Source organism: Mauremys reevesii, linkage group 4 (assembly GCF_016161935.1).
Source record: "Mauremys reevesii isolate NIE-2019 linkage group 4, ASM1616193v1, whole genome shotgun sequence".
Classification (NCBI taxonomy): Eukaryota; Metazoa; Chordata; order Testudines; family Geoemydidae; genus Mauremys; species Mauremys reevesii.
In genome coordinates, this window is record NC_052626.1 from 128,447,323 (window position 1) to 128,464,838 (window position 17,516).

Below are 17,516 nucleotides of genomic sequence, written 5' to 3' on the forward strand. Positions count from 1 at the left end.
AGCCACAGGATTCCAGTCCCCATGTCTTCAGTTTTATTTCTCCTCAATAACGAATTGAGCATATCAATCACGTCCTTTCCCTCAGACCAGGTTCATCTGCAGAGGTCTCCCTGCAGGGTTACACTCGGCAGGCTATGAACTACGTTCTTTCCTTTGAGCCAGGGTCTCCTGCCGGAACCTGCCTACAATTCTCCATCCCTTAGGCTCTGTCCCAGGAAAGCTGCCCTCTAGGTCTCTCCCATGTCCAGGCTCTCCCTGACACAGCTGGGAGCACTCCTTTATACTTCCCAGCAAGTGGTCACACCACTCAAACATCTTCACTACCGGCTGTATCGGCAGGTAGCAATCGATTTCTCAGGGATCGATATATCGCGTCTCATCTAGACGCGATATATCGATCCCCGAACGCGCGCCTGTCGACTCCGGAACTCCACCAACCTGAACGGCGGTAGCGGAGTCGACATGGGGAGCTGTGGACGTGGATCCCGCACCGTGAGGACGGTAAGTAATTCGATCTAAGGTACTTCGACTTCAGCTACGCTATTCACATAGCTGAAGTTGCGTATCTTAGATCGCACCCCCCCTAGTGTAGACCAGCAGACAGTCTCCAGGGACATCCCCAGTGGGGTCTGATCTTTCTCTCTGCAACGTTACCAGTCCTGAGCACTGGTTCTTAAAGGGGTTCCACCCCAGAACAGGACTGGCTGGACCCATCCTCTCCTCCATTGGCCCTGCCTGTTACAATAACAGTGACTCCATCATCCAAACTCAAATGAATGATTCTGAGGACTTCTCAGCACCAGATGGCAGCTTCACATACACTGGAATTTGCCCTTCCTTTGGGGCGGAAGCAGGGCTGATTACCTTGCCCTGGCTCTTAGGGCTTTCACTTGCTAACAACTCACATTCCCAGGATCCAGTCCTTGTCTTTTTCCTGTCAAGAATTGTTTTGCTCTTAAAAGCTTGTCCCAGCCTCATTTTTACTCAGAAAGTTGGAAACCTAATTCCATTGCTTCCTGGATCCTAATGAGTTCTAGCATCATCCTTGTAATGACTGGGCTGGATTTTACAATGTATTAGGTGCTGTCCTCTGCCGGCCTTGGTGTGTGTGTGGATTTTCTCTGTTCATAACAAAATTAACAAAGCTGGTGCTTTGGTGTATGAATTCATGCCTTGGGAACTGCAACAAGTTTGGCATGAGGCCCCTGCATTATAAGCAATCTCTGTGGTCTGACATACATGAGGGTGAGGGAGCTCAGTGATCTTACAGTTTATATAGCATCTTTTATTGAAAAGGAGACCCAAACAATACATCAGGATCACTTCACCTCTGTGGAAATGCAGCCACCTCTGGGGTGGCTTGCTGCAGCTGTTTAACAGCACACAGCAACAGTTCACCACAAAACATGAAGGAAAATATTAAATGTAGTTGAAGCTGTAGGGAGAGTTTGGGTGACAAAATGAGCTGGAATTTGGGCTGGAGAGTAAATTCCACTCCTGGAAAGAAAGCAACAGTATGATCAATAATGAGTAGAAATGGTCATGGCTTCAGACTAGTGTCATCTGAAAAGATGACATTGCCACCGGCATGGTGTCATAACGCCAGGCTAGGCCAATATTAACTGGCCGAAGATTGTCATTTACCCAATTACCACTTTAATGGTCACCCATCCAAATACTGACCTAACCCAACCCTTCTTGGCTTGGGCTTGCTGATGGACTCCCAGCACAAAGGGGCTGCAATTTAATTTTGTTGCACTAGGAATGTTTGGAAATGATTTTGAGGCTTGATTCACCAATGGCTTTCACTCCTAAGCCGACACAAGGAAACCTCTTTCTGATTTCAGCCTGTCTGTCTCAGTCCTCTAGAGCTTGTAATGGACCTTGAAAAGACCCTGATCCTGGCGTGGGGAGGGGAATTCAATATCTGTTGTGTGCTCATGCTGTTGGGGGGGAGGGATAGCTCAGTGGTTTGAGCATTGGCCTGCTAAACCCAGGGTTGTGAGTTCAATACTTGAGGAGGCCACTTAGGGATCTGGGGCAAAAATTGGTCCTGCTGTGAAGGCAGGGGGGGGGGGGACATGAATGACCTTCCTTCTTCTTTCTTTTCTAGGAGTATATCTCTAATTTTTTTTTTTTTTTTTTTTTTGTTCTCTGCTTCCTAGCACCCCTCTGCCAGCTAGCGTCACCTCTTTTCTCCAGCACCGGAGGCGTGGGGAAAGCAGGGGCAGCTCCAGGCCCCAGCACGCCAAGCGTGTGCCTGGGGCGGCAAGCCACAGGGGGCGCTCTGCTGGTCGCCACGAGGGTGGCAGGCAGGTTGCCTTCGCCGGCATGCCTGCGGAGGGTCCGCTGGTCCCGTGGCGTCGGCGGACCTCCCGCAGGCTGCCGCCGAATCCGCGGGACCGGGGACCTCCCGCAGGCGTGCCGCCGAAGGCAGCCTGCCTGCCGTGCTTGGGGCGGCAAAATGCCTAGAGCCGCCCCTGGCTGGAGAGCATGGATCATTCTATCTGGGAGTCCAGAGGAGAACGCCATCTCTGTGCCCATTCAAATTTCTGGGCTCCTACACATTCCCCCCACCAGGTCACAACCTGGCCCACTGATCAGCAAACCAAACCAGGCTCCGGTACAATCTCCATTAGGAAACACATCAGCCATGGGCATGTTGAGTTGTGGTGATGAAAAACGGTTGCTGAAAGCAACGATGATAGGCAAGAAATTAATATCAGCCGGATGGAAATCAGCTTGTGTACCCACCATAATAGATGGGGTTTTATCTATGAGTGACTTCGCAGCTCTACAGAGGGCATCCTTCACATTAGGCGAGACAGCTAATGCAATGTGCTTTCTCTCCATAGCTATATGTGATTAAAAATCCCCAAGGAACAACATCCAAACTTGCTCAAGCACATATTGCCCTAATAGGGTGAGCGCATACAATAAATCTGGAGTGAGATCTAGTGTGGCATATCCTGGCTCCTGGCTGTAATGTAATATACCTCTCCATTCTCTCTATATGTTTCCTGTCTTGTTTTAAGCCACATAATAAGGGAAAATTTAATAAAACAATTAAATTGGAAATAAGAGACTATTGTGCTTGCCAGAGATTTATAGAGGATTAGGCGAGAAGGGTGTATTAGTTTAAAGGTGAGGGCTGCAAATCTCTGCAGGCTAACACAGAGCTGGGGTGAAATTAGAAACACCATTACCTTGGTTCATTTCAGTGGGAGGAAGCGCTGTTGGAGCAGGGGGCAGGGTACTGGAATCCTTTCTTTTCTTTATGTATTGGCTATTCGTAAGATTCTCATCACCGTTGTCTGTAAGCACCTCACATCCAGCACCAGATTTATTCTCCCAACACCCTATCGGACAGTGAAAGGTTATTCATATTGCTATGACATGTAGGCAAGGCATAATTCTATTTTTTTATAATTTTTACAAATAATATTTATTTTTTAAGCTTTGTTTTATTTGTATCAATTTAAATGTTCATTGCTGTGGGAAATTGCGGGGGGGAGGGTCAGACAGTAATTATTTAATAACAGTAGATGTTGCAATTCAAAAAGTTAAAGCTCTATAACTGTTAAAAACACAAATTGTCAACACCACAGGTCAAAATATACAAAGTTAGCATGCTTAAACCAAACTCTAATAAGTTACCAAGCAGCATGTTTCTTATTTTGTCCATCTCTAAATTTCTGTCATCATCAATGGAAATATTTTTCTGTAGGTTTGTGTGCGTACAATGAAATCAAGGTTTACCAATAAAAATCTAATCCTTCCAATCTTAATTACATGTATTACAGTAGCACAGAGAAACCCCATTTGAGATCAGGATCACATGGTGCTAGGCATTGTACAGACACATAATGAGAGGCAGTCCCTGCCCTGATGAGCTAACAATCTAAATAGCTAAGACAAAGTGTCATTATCCTCATTTTACATATCGGGAAATGAGGCAGAGAGAGATTAAAGGTGACATTTTCAGAAGTGTCCCACTTTCAAACAGGACTTGGACATTTAGGCCCAGATCCTCCAATCTATTTAGGCATCTAACTGCCACTGAAATCAATGAAGATTTGAGGATCTGGGCTTTAGAACCCTCAGTTTCCCTGAAAGTAATAGTCCTCAGTCCCTTTTGAAGATGGGATTTAAGCTTTTTTGAAAATGTTACCCTAAGTATCTTGCCCAAGGTCACACAGAGAACCTATAGCAAAACCAGGCCTTGAACCCAGATGTCCTGGGTCATTGCTTACTGCCTTAACCCCAAGGCCAACTAGCAGCTCTTGAAGAGGGTCTTGTCTAGTAATTAGAGCAGAGGACTAAGAGTCCAGGATTCTTAGGCCTTGTCTACACTACAGGACTATTTCGAATCTACTTAAGTCGAATTTGTGGATTCGACCTTAATAAGTCGAATTTGTGTATCCATACTAAATACACAAATTCGAACTTCTGAGTCCACATTCATGGGGCCAGCTTCGACTTTGGAAGCGGTGCACTGTGGGAAGCTATCCCACAGTTCCTGCACTCCCCGCTGCCCATTGGAATTCTGGGATTTCCCCCCAATGCATGCTGGGGGGAAAAATGTGCCGACGGTGGTTTTGGGTTAGTGTCGTCATTGAACCGTCAATCACGCCCTCCCTCTTTCTTGAAAGCGCCGGCGGGAAATCTGTTCGCGCCCTTGTCTGGTCGGTTACAGCGCGGACGCCACAGCACTGCGAGCATGGAGCCCGCTGCGATCATCGCTGCACTTATGGCCATTGTCAACTCCTCGCATCTTATCGTCCACCTCTTCCACAGTCAGCTGCTGAGAAACCGGGCGAGGAGGCTCCGGCAGCGTGGTGAGGAGAGTGGCACAGACCTCTCAGAAAGCAGGGTACGCCGCGCAGTGGAGATCATGGTGGCAATGGGTCACATTCATGGTGTGGAACGGCGATTCTGGGCCCGGGAAACAAGCACAGACTGGTGGGACCGCATAGTGCTGCAGGTCTGGGATGACACAGAGTGGCTGCGAAACTTCAGGATGTGTAAGGGCACTTTCCTTGAACTGTGTGACTTGCTGTCCCCTGCCCTGAAGCGCCAGGACACAAGGATGCGAGCAGCCCTGAGTGTGCAGAAGCGAGTGGCCATAGCCCTCTGGAAACTTGCCACGCCAGACAGCTACCGGTCAGTAGTGAACCACTTTGGCGTGGGCAAATCTACCGTGGGGATTGCTGTCATTCAAGTAGCCCACGCAATCGTTGAGCAACTGCTCTCAAAGGTAGTGACTCTCGGAAATGTCCAGGTCATCATAGATGGCTTCGCCGCGATGGGATTCCCAAACTGCGGTGGGGCTATAGATGGGACTCACATCCCTATCCTGGCACCACCAGGCCAGCGAGTACATTAACCGAAAGGGCTACTTTTCAATGGTGCTGCAAGCTGTGGTGGACCATAGGGGACGTTTTACCAACATCAACGTCGGGTGGGCGGGCAAGGTTCATGACGCGCGTGTGTTCAGGAACTCTGGTCTGTTTAGACGCCTCCAGGCAGGTACTTTCTTCCCGGACCACAAAATAACGGTTGGGGATGTGCAGATGCCTACAGTGATCCTCGGGGACCCGGCCTACCCGCTAATGCCCTGGCTCATGAAGCCCTATACAGGCGCCTTGGACAGTGAGAAGGAACTCTTCAACTACCGGCTGAGCAAGTGCAGAATGGTGGTGGAGTGTGCTTTCGGACGTCTCAAGGGGAGATGGCGGAGCTTACTGACTCGCTCGGACATCAGCGAAAAGAATATCCCCGTAGTTATTGCTGCTTGCTGTGTGCTCCACAATCTCTGTGAGAGCAAGGGCGAGACCTTTTTGGCCGCTTGGGAGGTTGAGGCAAATCGCCTGGCTGCTGTTTACGATCAGCCAGACACCCGTGCTGAGAGAATATCCCAGCGGGAAGCGATGTGCATCAGGGAGGCTTTGAAAGCGAGTTTCCTCGCAGAGCAGGGTAACCTGTGACTGTCCACTTGATTTTAAGAGAGCCTGATCACGAACCAAGTTTCCCCCACTTCCAAAGGACGTTTTAAAACTAAGGACATGTTTCAGTAATTAATAATAAATCTTTCGTTGACTTTGCATTTCTGTTTCTTGGTTGAAACATGGAAGCATTCTGTGCTGGGTAAGGTGTGCACTGATGTACAGACCACTTGTCCAAAAGAGGACGGACAGCCTCCTGCTCCTACATAGGTCTGCGGGGTGGGGGACGGTTTACGGTGGTTGTGCATGTAGGGGGAGGGTTGCAGGAATGGGTGGGTTTGCAGGAAGGGGCGAGGGGTGCCGTCTTTGGATAGGGGTTAACATGACGGCTGTGGGTTTGGGCGTTGGAAGGGGTGAGGGGGAAGGGTGAGTATCTGCCCCTGGATGAGGGCTCTTTTGGGGGCTCAGGGCACCGGGGAGGATCGTGAGGATCCAAGTGCATGTGAAGGGAAGCCTGCCTTTACATTCGGGGATGGCAGGCACCAGGACCCTGCACAAGCATACACATCAACGAAAGACCCGGGGCAGCATACACCACACAGACTGACCCTGGTGCCTAGTGACTGCAGTCTGTGTGTGCCCTGCAGTTGACCCTGCACCCAAGTCTGTACCATGGCACTGTGGGCTATGCACTGAAATTACAATTCCCCCCCCACACACACCCACAGAAAGTCTTCTGACACCAGAAACGTGACGGAAACAGTGAGTAACACCAAACCGCTTTTAATAATGTAGTACACAGTGGGGGGTTTAAACTTGGAGTTGGGACTGGTTGATGCTGTAAGGAAAGAGCTTGTACAAATTTACAGCGCGAGTTGTCTCGAACATTATCGGTCTGCTGCGGTGCAGGGACAGTTCTCACGGCCCCTACCGCCCCTCCTTCTTGTAACTTTGGGTGAGGGGGGGACAGGACTTCTTGGCGTTGGAGGGCGGTTGCAGATGCACTGCAGGGGGGCTCTCTCCTGCCTGCGGTCTTGCAGAACATCTACAAGGCGCCGGAGCGTGTCTGTTTGCTCCCTCATTAGACCAAGCAGCCTTTGAGTCGCCTGCTGGTCTTCCTGCCGCCACCTATCCTCCCGTTCCAGGTGTGTGCGATGCTGCTGACACAGGGTCTCCCTCCACTGTCTCTGCTCTGCCGCCTCCGCTCTGGAGCAGGCCATCAGTTCCTGGAACATGTCGTCCCTAGTCTTTTTCTTTCGGCGTCTAATCTGAGCCAGCCTCTGCGAGGGGGATGCCGGGGCAGTCCGGGAAGGAGCCGAAGCTGTGTGATGCGAAAAAGTAGGTGATTTCCTTGAACACATACATGTTTGCCAACAGTAAACACAGTCTAGTCAGTTTCAGTTAACAAGACCAAAGAGGGAACCAAGTCTCAGGAGATCTCAGAACTAGTCCGAGATTTCGGAATACGCTCTCATTGGCGGCGCCATTGCACTGGATAGCGCACAAGCGAGGAGAGACAGCTGCATCCCTCTTGCACAAAGTCCTGGTAAGCCTTACAGTACATACTGCTTATCAGTTACTGGTTAGCTGTGCTCTCCTGCTAAAGGCAATGTGCAAAGCAGAAAAGATGACCCTTTTGCAGCCCCTACCGCCAGTGCACGGGAAAGATCACTGTATGCTTTTCCTCTGTGGCATCCAACACGTGGCTGTTAAGCGAGGGTCATTCTTATGCAAAGGAAAAGTCTGTTAAGCGAGGGTCATTCTTATGCAAAGTAAAAGTCTGTTAAGCGAGGGTCATTCTTATGCAAAGTAAAAGTCTACCATTCACAATAGTAACAGTACACTAATTCCCCTAATTAGATGCAGCACTTCCAGAACGACATTACCCTGAGGCGTGTCAGGCAGACTCAGAGAGAGCGAATGCTAACAGAAGCCCTGCACAGACCAGGACCATACGCTGCCATGCTCGTAGAGGCGATGCTTCCCCTTTACCTTCGGATGGCCTGGCGCGGAAGAGTGTGCTTCCACGGAGCACCCAATAAAGCACCTCTCCCAAGAAACCTCCTGCTGAGGCTTTTCCAGCTGCTCTCTGAGAGCTTTTTTGAACTGTCCCCAGAGGATTATTGCTCGATCCCTATATGTGTAGACCTACTGTTTGTATAGTTTGATATTTAAAAATTTTTATATAGTATTTCTATTTTTTATATATATACACCTGTTTCTTAAAAAATAAATGTTTCCCTGTTTGTAGCACTTACCGCCTGATCCTTCCCCTGATTCCGAGTCCGGGTTAATGGGCGGGGACGGTTGGTAGGGGATCTCTGTGAGGGTGATGAAGAGATCCTGGCTGTCAGGGAAAGCGGGAGTGGGTTCGATGTCGCCTGCGCCGTCCTCAAAAGACCCTTCCTCATCTTCCCCATCGGCGAACATGGAGGAGGAACTGTCCCGGTACACTATTCCGTCCTCGGAGTCCACCGTCACTGGTGGGGCACTGGTGGCAGACCCACCTAGAATGGCATGCAGTGCCTCGTAGAAGCGGCATGTCTGGGGCTGGGCTCCGGAGCGTCCGTTTGCCGCTCTGACTTTTTGATACCCTTGTCTTAGGTCCTTCACTTTCACGCGGCACTGCATCGCATCCCGGCTGTATCCTTTCTCTTTCATGGCTTTAGAGACCTTCTCGAAGGTCTTCGCATTCCGCTTGCTAGAGCGCAGCTCCGAGAGCACAGACTCCTCGCCCCACACAGCGATCAGATCCATGACTTCCCTGTCAGTCCATGCTGGGGACCTCTTTCTATTCTGGGATTGCCCGGACTCCTCTGCTGGAGAGCTCTGCATCGTTGCAGGTGCTGCGGAGCTCGCCCCGATGTGCAACCAGAACGTCAGATTCAAACCGCCCAGACAGGAAAATGAATTCAAATTTTCGCGGGTCATTTCCTGTGTGGCTGGCCAGAGAATCCAAGCTCGGACTGCTGTCCAGAGCGTCAACAGAGTGGTGCACTGTGGGATAGCTCCCGGAGCTACTAAGTTCGATTAGCATCCACACCAAGCCTAATTCGAGCTAGCAAGTGCGAATTTAGCGTTACTCCACCTGCCGGGGTGGAGTACCAAATTCGAACTAAAGAGCCCTCTAGTTCGAATTAAATGGCTTCCTGGTGTGGACGGTTGAGCGGTTAGTTCGAATTAACGCTGATAAATTCGAATTAAAGTCCTAGTGTAGACCAGGCCTTAGATTATTATGAAGAGCTCAGTTCCCATTTAGCATAAGGACCAGATTTTCAAAAGCACCCAGCAGCCGTTCTCATTGCAATACTCAGGGTCAGATTTTTAACAGCTCCCAGCGGGCTGATCTCTTCTGAAAATTGGGCCACTTATTTATGTGCCTAAACAGGAGCGGACCTCACCTGTAAATCTGCCCCAGAGTCGCTCCGTGCCTCAGTTTCCCATCTGGAATATGAAGGTAATGACACCGACTCTATGTCTGTGCAGCACCCAGCACAATGGTGGCCCGATCTCAAACAGGGTCTCTATGTGCTACCATAATACACATAATATTAATGGCATTGGTTGGTTTGCAGGCATGACAGCAGAGATGGGCTTTGAATAGGATTTCAAGGAGGAATGGATAGAGGCCTTACAGCCAGGGAAAGTGGGGCCACCGTAGATGACAGCCCAGAATCATTTTGGGGAGGGGCCCTTCAGATGCCTTAGAAAGGAGACGAGTAAGAGGGCACACAATAAAAGTACATAAAATAATGCGTAGTCAAGAGACGGGAGATTGAAAGCTTCTGTTCTCCCTGTCTTCTAACACATGAGCAATGAAAATTAAAGGTGGGAAATTCTAAACTGATATGGTTTCCACATAAAGCATAATTAGACAGTGGAACTCATTGCCACAGGATATGACAGAGGAACAGGATTTAGCAAGATTCAAAGAGAGGTCAGACATTTATATGGATAGCAAGAATATCCAGAGCTATCATAGGTAATGAAGACAAATTCTGGAAGGGCTATTAAATCTTGTGCTCCCTGGTTCAACTCATTTTCTATTAGAGCAGAAGACCTAATGTAGGGGCAGATTATTCCACATCTGCCTACTGCAGGGTTTCTTATGCCAGCATCTGCTGGAGGCCACTGTTTGAGACAGGATCCTAGACTAGCTGGTCTGGCAATCACTACGTTCCTATGAGAAACCCAGCTGAACGTTTCTCTAGATCAATGCAAAGCATTAAAATGATTTATTCTGCACCAATCCATTAGGTTTCTCCAGGCCACAGTCAGGGGTAGGATTCATAAATCCATTCCCCTTTCCTAGCCTCCTCCCTTTGAACTTCATCTTTGGTAGGTCTGTTTTCGCTTTTTTGTAGCAGCCTTTCTTTATAACAGTCATCAGAGTTGGGCAGAAACGTTGGCTTCTGGCAACTGTGCCTGTACCAAGTCCAGCCCTGGGATGAATACGGATGGGTATGGGCTACTACTCTCTACCGCCCCCGCGTACGTCAGCCATCACGTTCTATCAGCCAAGCAAATGGAGTTTTCCCTGTGCAGGGAGTGGTCTTACATGGGAGACAAACGTTTCCAGCTGAGATCGGACAGTCTCACCCAATCACGTGCCTTTACAGGGGCAACGCAGAGTTATTTCGCAGCGAGCGGCTGCAGTGCAATCCCATTACCGAGGTTGCCGAAGCTCTGCACTCCCCCAGAATTGTACAAGATTTGATGGGGAACTCACACAGCCTCGTATGTGCCAGCATCCGAGACCACGGAGCCTTACAGCACATGCCTGTGCAGAGCCACTCATCCTGCTACTGCATGACATAGGCTCCGGGAATTCCTTCCCTGCATCTTTGCTAGGGGAGGTGAAGCCAGGATGGACCGGGCAAGTGGGAAGGAGAGAGCTGGAGTTATTGGGGCCAGTGGCGGCAAGGGCATTTCAGACACCCCGGGAGGGTCCCTTTCCAGTGCATCAGCTTCTCACTGCAGTGGCTGTTGCTATGACCCTGTAGGGCTCACTCAGTGATCCCAGATCAAATTATGTGTGTCACGAATGGCTTGATTGGTGCAGTATCTAATTAATACACCGCACAGGGTGCAGTATGCAGATGTTGGTGTTTGGTTTAGTACTTTGCTACAGCCCAGCAGATCCAAAGCATGTAATTTTCATTGTATGATATCAACATTTAACTCCAGCATTGGATACATCAACCCGTATTATTTTCAAGGAGTCTTGATGGCTCTGGGCATAAATCAATATAAATAATATGTTCATAAACTCTGAATCATTCTCCTAACAGCATTATGCCCATCACTTTAATTAAAGAAACGGGGGCGGGGATTCCTCCTTTTTCTTTTCGGTTATTAATTGTCACTCTATGTTCATTTATGTGCTGTCCCCATCATCATATTATATGAAGGAACATGACCCTGTAATAAAAGGTACTGTATTGATTTGGAGAGCTGGAGCTATCACAGAAAGGCTAGCATGTGTGTGTCAGTGAGAGAGATCTATTCCAGTCTTAGTATCCATAACCAATAAAGCCAGCTGTGTCCTGCAGGAGCTGGGGAGAGAGATGGAGGAAGCGGGAAAAGCAGAGGAGTGGCAAAGGGAAAGAAGGAGACTGAAGCAAGGAGAAAAGGGGCAGAGGAGAAAGAGGAACAAAGGGAGAGAGAGAAGGGAAAGGAGAGAGGGAAACTCGGAGAGGCAAGAAGAAAGAGGGGAAGGGAGGGTATGAAAGAGAGAAGGGAAGGGAGCAGGAGGGAACTGAGGGGAATAAGCAAGGCTTAAATTGTCCGAGTATTTCTGCCCCGTGGGAGGTTCCGGGGCTTGGGGCTTGTGCCCCATGGGTTTGAAAATATTTACCGGAGCTCCTCTCTGGACAGCTCCGGCTGAATTTAAGCCCTGGGAGTAAGGGATGGCAGAGAAAAGCAGCAGACAGAGAGAAAGGGAGAAGCAGCAGAGGGAAAGAGGGTGGTGAGAGGGAGTGGGACAGGGAGACCAGAGGTCCCATTATACAGTGAATTGACCACCCAGCCTGCCCTGACACCAGTCAGATTGGGCATGGACCAGGGAGGAAGATAAATGGCTTCATTCCTCCTCTTAATTTACACAGGCAGTGAGCTCCTCCCTGGCACTGGGACGGCTGCAGGAACAAAATGGGAGTAGGGGATAAAGTGAGACAGGAAGGACAGCTGGCATAGCTATTATTGTTTGTATGACAGCGGCATCCAGAGATGCCAGCCAAGACCAGGACCCCATTGTGCTAGGTGCTGTACATACACATAGCAAGATCCAGTCCTTGGTCCCAAATGCTTGAATACTCAATGGGTGGGTGGGTGGGTGGGTGGGAAAACAGAGGAATAGGGAGGGGAAGTGACTTAGCCAAGATCACTCAGCAGCAAATCGTGGGATAGAATCAGGTCTTCTGAGTCCCAATCTAGCGACCTATCCACCAGGCCGTACTGAAAGGAGCACGCACACAGATTCCTCTGAGATTGGCATTTAATTAAACTCAAGAAAGGAATTGCCTCTTACACCTGAAATTGGCTCTAATGAAATTCCTGGCTTAAGCACCCTGGCACCAGCACAGCTCTCCCCAGCTGCTGCATCTTGAGCCGAGGAAGGCTCTGCGAAGAAGGGACAATGGCTCCCCCGGGACTAGAGATGAGCAGCTATTTGAAGGCTCGAGGTTTAAAGGAGGAAGGAAAAGTGCCTGATCAAGTCAATAGCCAATAAAGCAAATAAGCCTATAAACTGATAGCAAAAAATGACAGCCGTAAAGAGAAAACATTATAATTAGACTTTTATTAGTGTCAGTGTCCCTAGCGTATGACTTCAGTGGAGTACAGAAAATTACTATAAACATATGAATTTACTGCCTGCTGTTATGTACACTGGTGTAAATCCTCCAAAGCCAACAGAAACTCACAGGTGTAAACTAAGAAGCCCCAAATCTCATCAACAGAAGAGCCGTTTGCCCTTATGAAAAATATCAGACAAATTCCTCTCTTTGTTACTCTGGTGTGAATACAGTGGGAGCAATTATTATATACATGTATATATTACGGTAATATATTTAATTATGGTATTTTTATCTATAACGGTAAAGCCTGGAGGCCCTAGCTGAGATTGGGTCTCCACTGTGCGAGGTCCTGTACATACAGTTAGTGAGAGAATTCCTGTGCAATGAGCTCGCAGTCTGAACAGATAAACCAGATAAGGGGTAGGAGAAAGGAAGGATTATCATCCTAATTTTAACGATGGGGGGGACTGAAGCACAGAGAAATGAAGTGACTTGCCCAAGGTCTCATAGGATGTTGGTGGCAGTGGTGGGAAATGAACTGAAAGCTTCTGAACCCTAGTCCAATGCCTTAACCAACAGATCAACCTTCCTCATTTAACTCATGAATCATTTCCTAGAATCTAATGACATAATTTCATTTTTTTTTAACGTAAAGAGACATTAGTGCTGGTCAAAGTTACCACCCTGGAGGCTGCTTTATCAATAGAGGAGCTGCCTGTCTCCTGCTGACATGCCTCAACCCTGGAGGGACTTCTTTTAGGGGCTAGGTGTATACTTTGGCCGCCATCACCTACTCCGTGCTTAGCTTCTGTCAAGACTGCCAACAAGGGTGACAATTAGCATCTGTTGCAGTGATAGTTGGTACAACCACTCCAAACGAGCAGTCCTTGACCTAGTGCAAGCTCCCTTGGGAATGAATGGGCATGCGGCTTGAGTTGAGGACTCCAGGCTTTGCTCTTATCCAGGGGTGGGGATGAGGGAAGCAGCTTCTGGTTTTCCTCCATTGGCCAGTGTTGCAAAGAAAGCTTCAGCATCTCAAGGGAGAACAAACATGCCTGATCTCAGCGTGGCACAGAAGGACTTGGGGAATAGAACAGAAGATGCTGGAAGTCCCAATACGGGGCTAGGGCACTAAGGAAGTTCTACACAGAGATTCCTCATCCCATTCAGCCTGGTTACTGGAACAAAACTCGTAGAAAGAGACGGCATTTAATGTCGTTAGAACCAAGAGTTCCACAAAGGTCTCCATACTGCTGTGATGATGTGACTTGCTTTGGAGGGTGTAACTAGACAGCACTAGAGCGTTACTTCAGTGATGTGATGGTTCACACTCCTTGCCATTGGTTAGCAACTCCAGGCACAGGCTATTCAGCTCTATGGTTCTCGTGTGTTTTCTTAATTACAGCTTAGAACAGCTGCAAATTTATTATAGGACATGCTGCACCTTTTATGGCCAATATCCCATGCAAGACCTCCAACCATACAGGGGCCAAGTGGCCAGCGTTCTGAACATCAGTTCAATGAGCCTGGGGAAATATTTTGAAGCCCAGCATCACCCAACAAATACAGCTTGTGGCTTCTGAGGTCAGTGGATATGCAGTTTTCAGCTCAACCTCCGCAGTGGCACACAGCCCATATTTATTTTAAAGCCAAGTAAAAGATCCACCGCCTTAAAGTGACATTTGGGTTTCCCTTGTGGGAATTAAAACCATTAACTCATCTTTACAAGCAGGTGACAGAGTCATTCTGTGTCTCTCAGCTCAGCCCTTTTTCAGTCACTTTACAGCTGTAATTTTTTTTTACTTGTCCTGGCCAGACAAATGAGCTAACCAGTTCTGGATAAGGACAGGAGTGTCCCTTCTATAAAAGGCAATGCAGAACAGCACTGCAGGCTATCAACCTGTCTTCTGTCTGCCCCAAACGTAGACACACCAAAGCATCCTGCATTCCCTTGGCTTGGGGAGTCTCTCTCTGTGGTCCCATCGTCATCATCATGGCAAACCCCAAAGGGACATAGCCTCCTTGAAGACTGAACCTCAGGCTGGGCTCTTTAACTCCAGATCTCTCTGTGGTCTATGAGGCACTTATTCCTATTGATCTGAAGTACTCATATGGCTTCCATCACGGTCCTTTCTGAGCACTCCCAACCTTTCCTGTGTTAATCCTCACAACACCCCAGGGAGGTAGTCGTGCTCCTATCCCCATTTTACAGAAGGGGAACAGAGGCACAGAGAGACTAAGTGACTGGTCCAAGGTCACACTGGGAGTCGAACCTGGGTCTCCGAAATCCACAAACCACAGGCCTACCCTTCCTCTTCTCAGTCTTCTCCTTTCTGTTGTACAGACAGACTTTCTCAGTCCCCAAAGTCTGGAACAGAGAGAATTTACAGAAATGGTTGTTCTCCCTTATCTTAAAGATAGTGTCTCTGTCATTGACTCCACTGTTCATAAACCAGAGATCTGCTCCTTCTCTCTCATTTCAAGATCGCGTATCACTTTGCTATCCAAGCCCTCTTGCTGTTTTATTTACGTGGCAGTAGCTCCCACAGATCCCGCCCCATTGTGCAAGGCACTGCACGCACGTAGAACCAGAAGGCGATCGCTGGCCCAAAGGAGTGTGTGTATAAAGTGAGCTGTGGATACAGCACAAAGGCATGGCGAGGAGGATAAGGTAACAGTGAGTAAGGTAACAACTAGGCGATTATAATCTCTACGGCTTCCTATTATGTGTGCATATATAGGTATTCAGCACTGGTTTAACTCTGCTCCCACTGTAGTAAAATGCCTCATAGGCTCCTTTAAATAGCCCATCCTAAGTAAGCAAGGCATACACATTTCAATGGGAGCGCAGCACAGAACTCCCTTAAGCTCCTATGGAAATCCCAGCCAACATATCGATATCTCGTCTATTCATAAAATATGTACAAGATACAGACACTGATCTCATTACTACGTTATTATGTACACACATTAGATCCTGCAGTGGGTGTTAGAAGCAGTTAACAGCACCATGCCTGTGATAACAGCATCGGCCCAATGTTGCACAAGTCCTTCAGCATGAAGGACAGAAAGAGGAAAGACCTTTGTCCCAGCCAGCAGGTGTGCTGGAGTATCACAAGATACCCAGACATGGCTGCAGCGGGAACTGGACTGCCACTATTCAGGGCTTCATCAGACAGAGAAACCCACTGCGGGCTAATCTGCCTTTATGGGATCGTCCCTCTGCATCTGCTGTCTGAGGAGCATCGCCTTGCCTGGCACAGTAGGACACATTTCCCTATAGCTCCAAGTCACCATGTTACTTAGTGCCTTGCTGTACTGGATGCCATACAGACATTGACAAAGATGAGTCTACGAGATTATTACACAGTGCAGCTTTGCTCCTCCTGATATTCTTTTTATCTGGCTGATGTTCCATCAAATCATTTTTGTTCAGAGAATGAAGACAAATCACCGCGCTGATCCATCTAAGCAAGTTATTCTTTTGTGGACTGGGAAGTTGTTGTTGTTTTTTTCTTTTCCATAGATGGAGCATTCGTGCTACAGATGGTTTGCCATATGCCAGGCGCCCCTCATGCTATCACCTTGTAAGCAGATTCTGTCAGGTTTAAAGAGGGAAAGCTTAATTAAGGAGTTGTGTGTGTGCAATTATGCACTTAATTATCTTTAGTTTTTACTTCTTTATTGCATTTTCAAAAGTTGGGTAACAATTATAGGCAACCATTCCCTGAAGCAGTAGGGGGGTAGTGTGCGTGTGTGTGTGCGCGCGCACACACACACACACGTTAAAGTAAATTTACTTCTCATCAAATAGGCCAGACTGACAAACACCTCAAACTCAGGGCTCGTCTAGACTACTGCTGAAGTCGCTGTAACTTATATCGCTCGGGGGTGTGAAAACAACCCCCCCCAGTGACATAAGTTACATCGACTTAAAGCAATGGCCACACCTCACTGTGCCAGCAGGAGACGCTCTCCTGCCAACATAGCTTCCGCCTCTTGCAGAGGCGGAGTAATGACACCGACGGGGGAGCGCTCTCCCGTCGGCACAGAGCATCATCATCAGACATGCAACAGCAGCACAGCTGTAGCGGTGTCGCTGTAGCACAGTAGTGTAGACATGCCCTAAAAGTTATGTTTTACAAAGAGCTCAGGGCCAGATTTTCAAGGGCTCAGCACCAACTTCAGATTTTCAAAGGAGCTCAGTTCCGATTCAGGCACTGACATAAGGATCAGGTTTTCCAAAGGGCTCAGCCTTCGAAGAGATGGAGCTCTTCTGAAAGTCTGCCCCTAAAGAGCTCTGATTTTTCCATTGTTATTAATATGTGCATCACAGTAGCACCCGAAAGGCCCCAACCAAAATAAGGCCCCATTGTTCTAGATGCTGCACTTGCATATATGAAAAGCCAGCCCCTGCTCCAAAGAGCTTACAGTCTAACCAGACAACGGATGAGAGGGGAAAGAGAGGAAAGGACTTGCACAAGCTTATACAACAGGCCAGTAGCAGGGCTGGGATCAGAACCAGGTCTCCTGACTACTAGGATGTTCCCCTATCCGCTACAGAGCGCAGTACCCAGTGCAAACTTCCCGGCCATCGCCCTGTCTACATGTTTCAATTCTGACTTGACTCGGGGACAGCTGCCTCTAAGTCCTGAGAATGGAGTTCAGGACCCATTCATTCCTCAGCCTCTAGCTGCCAATGTAGGAGCCAATTAGAGATAAAGCCAATGGCTCTTTTATTCCTTCTTCCTGATGTAGCCACCTGTTCGCTAGG

At 48.4% G+C, this 17,516-nt stretch overlaps 1 long non-coding RNA gene across 2 annotated transcripts in view; it reads right to left on the bottom strand.

Moving 5' to 3' along the window:
* Nucleotides 1-1,284: 1,284 nt before the first annotated feature.
* The window catches only part of LOC120402959, a 222,326-nt gene continuing 206,094 nt past the window's right edge, over nt 1,285-17,516 (bottom strand). For both annotated transcript variants that reach the window (XR_005597385.1, XR_005597386.1), the window contains exons 3-4: nt 3,207-3,359; nt 1,285-1,497 (exon numbers count right to left, since the gene is read on the bottom strand). This is a non-coding gene — a long non-coding RNA (uncharacterized LOC120402959). The remainder of the gene's footprint in view (nt 1,498-3,206; nt 3,360-17,516) is intronic.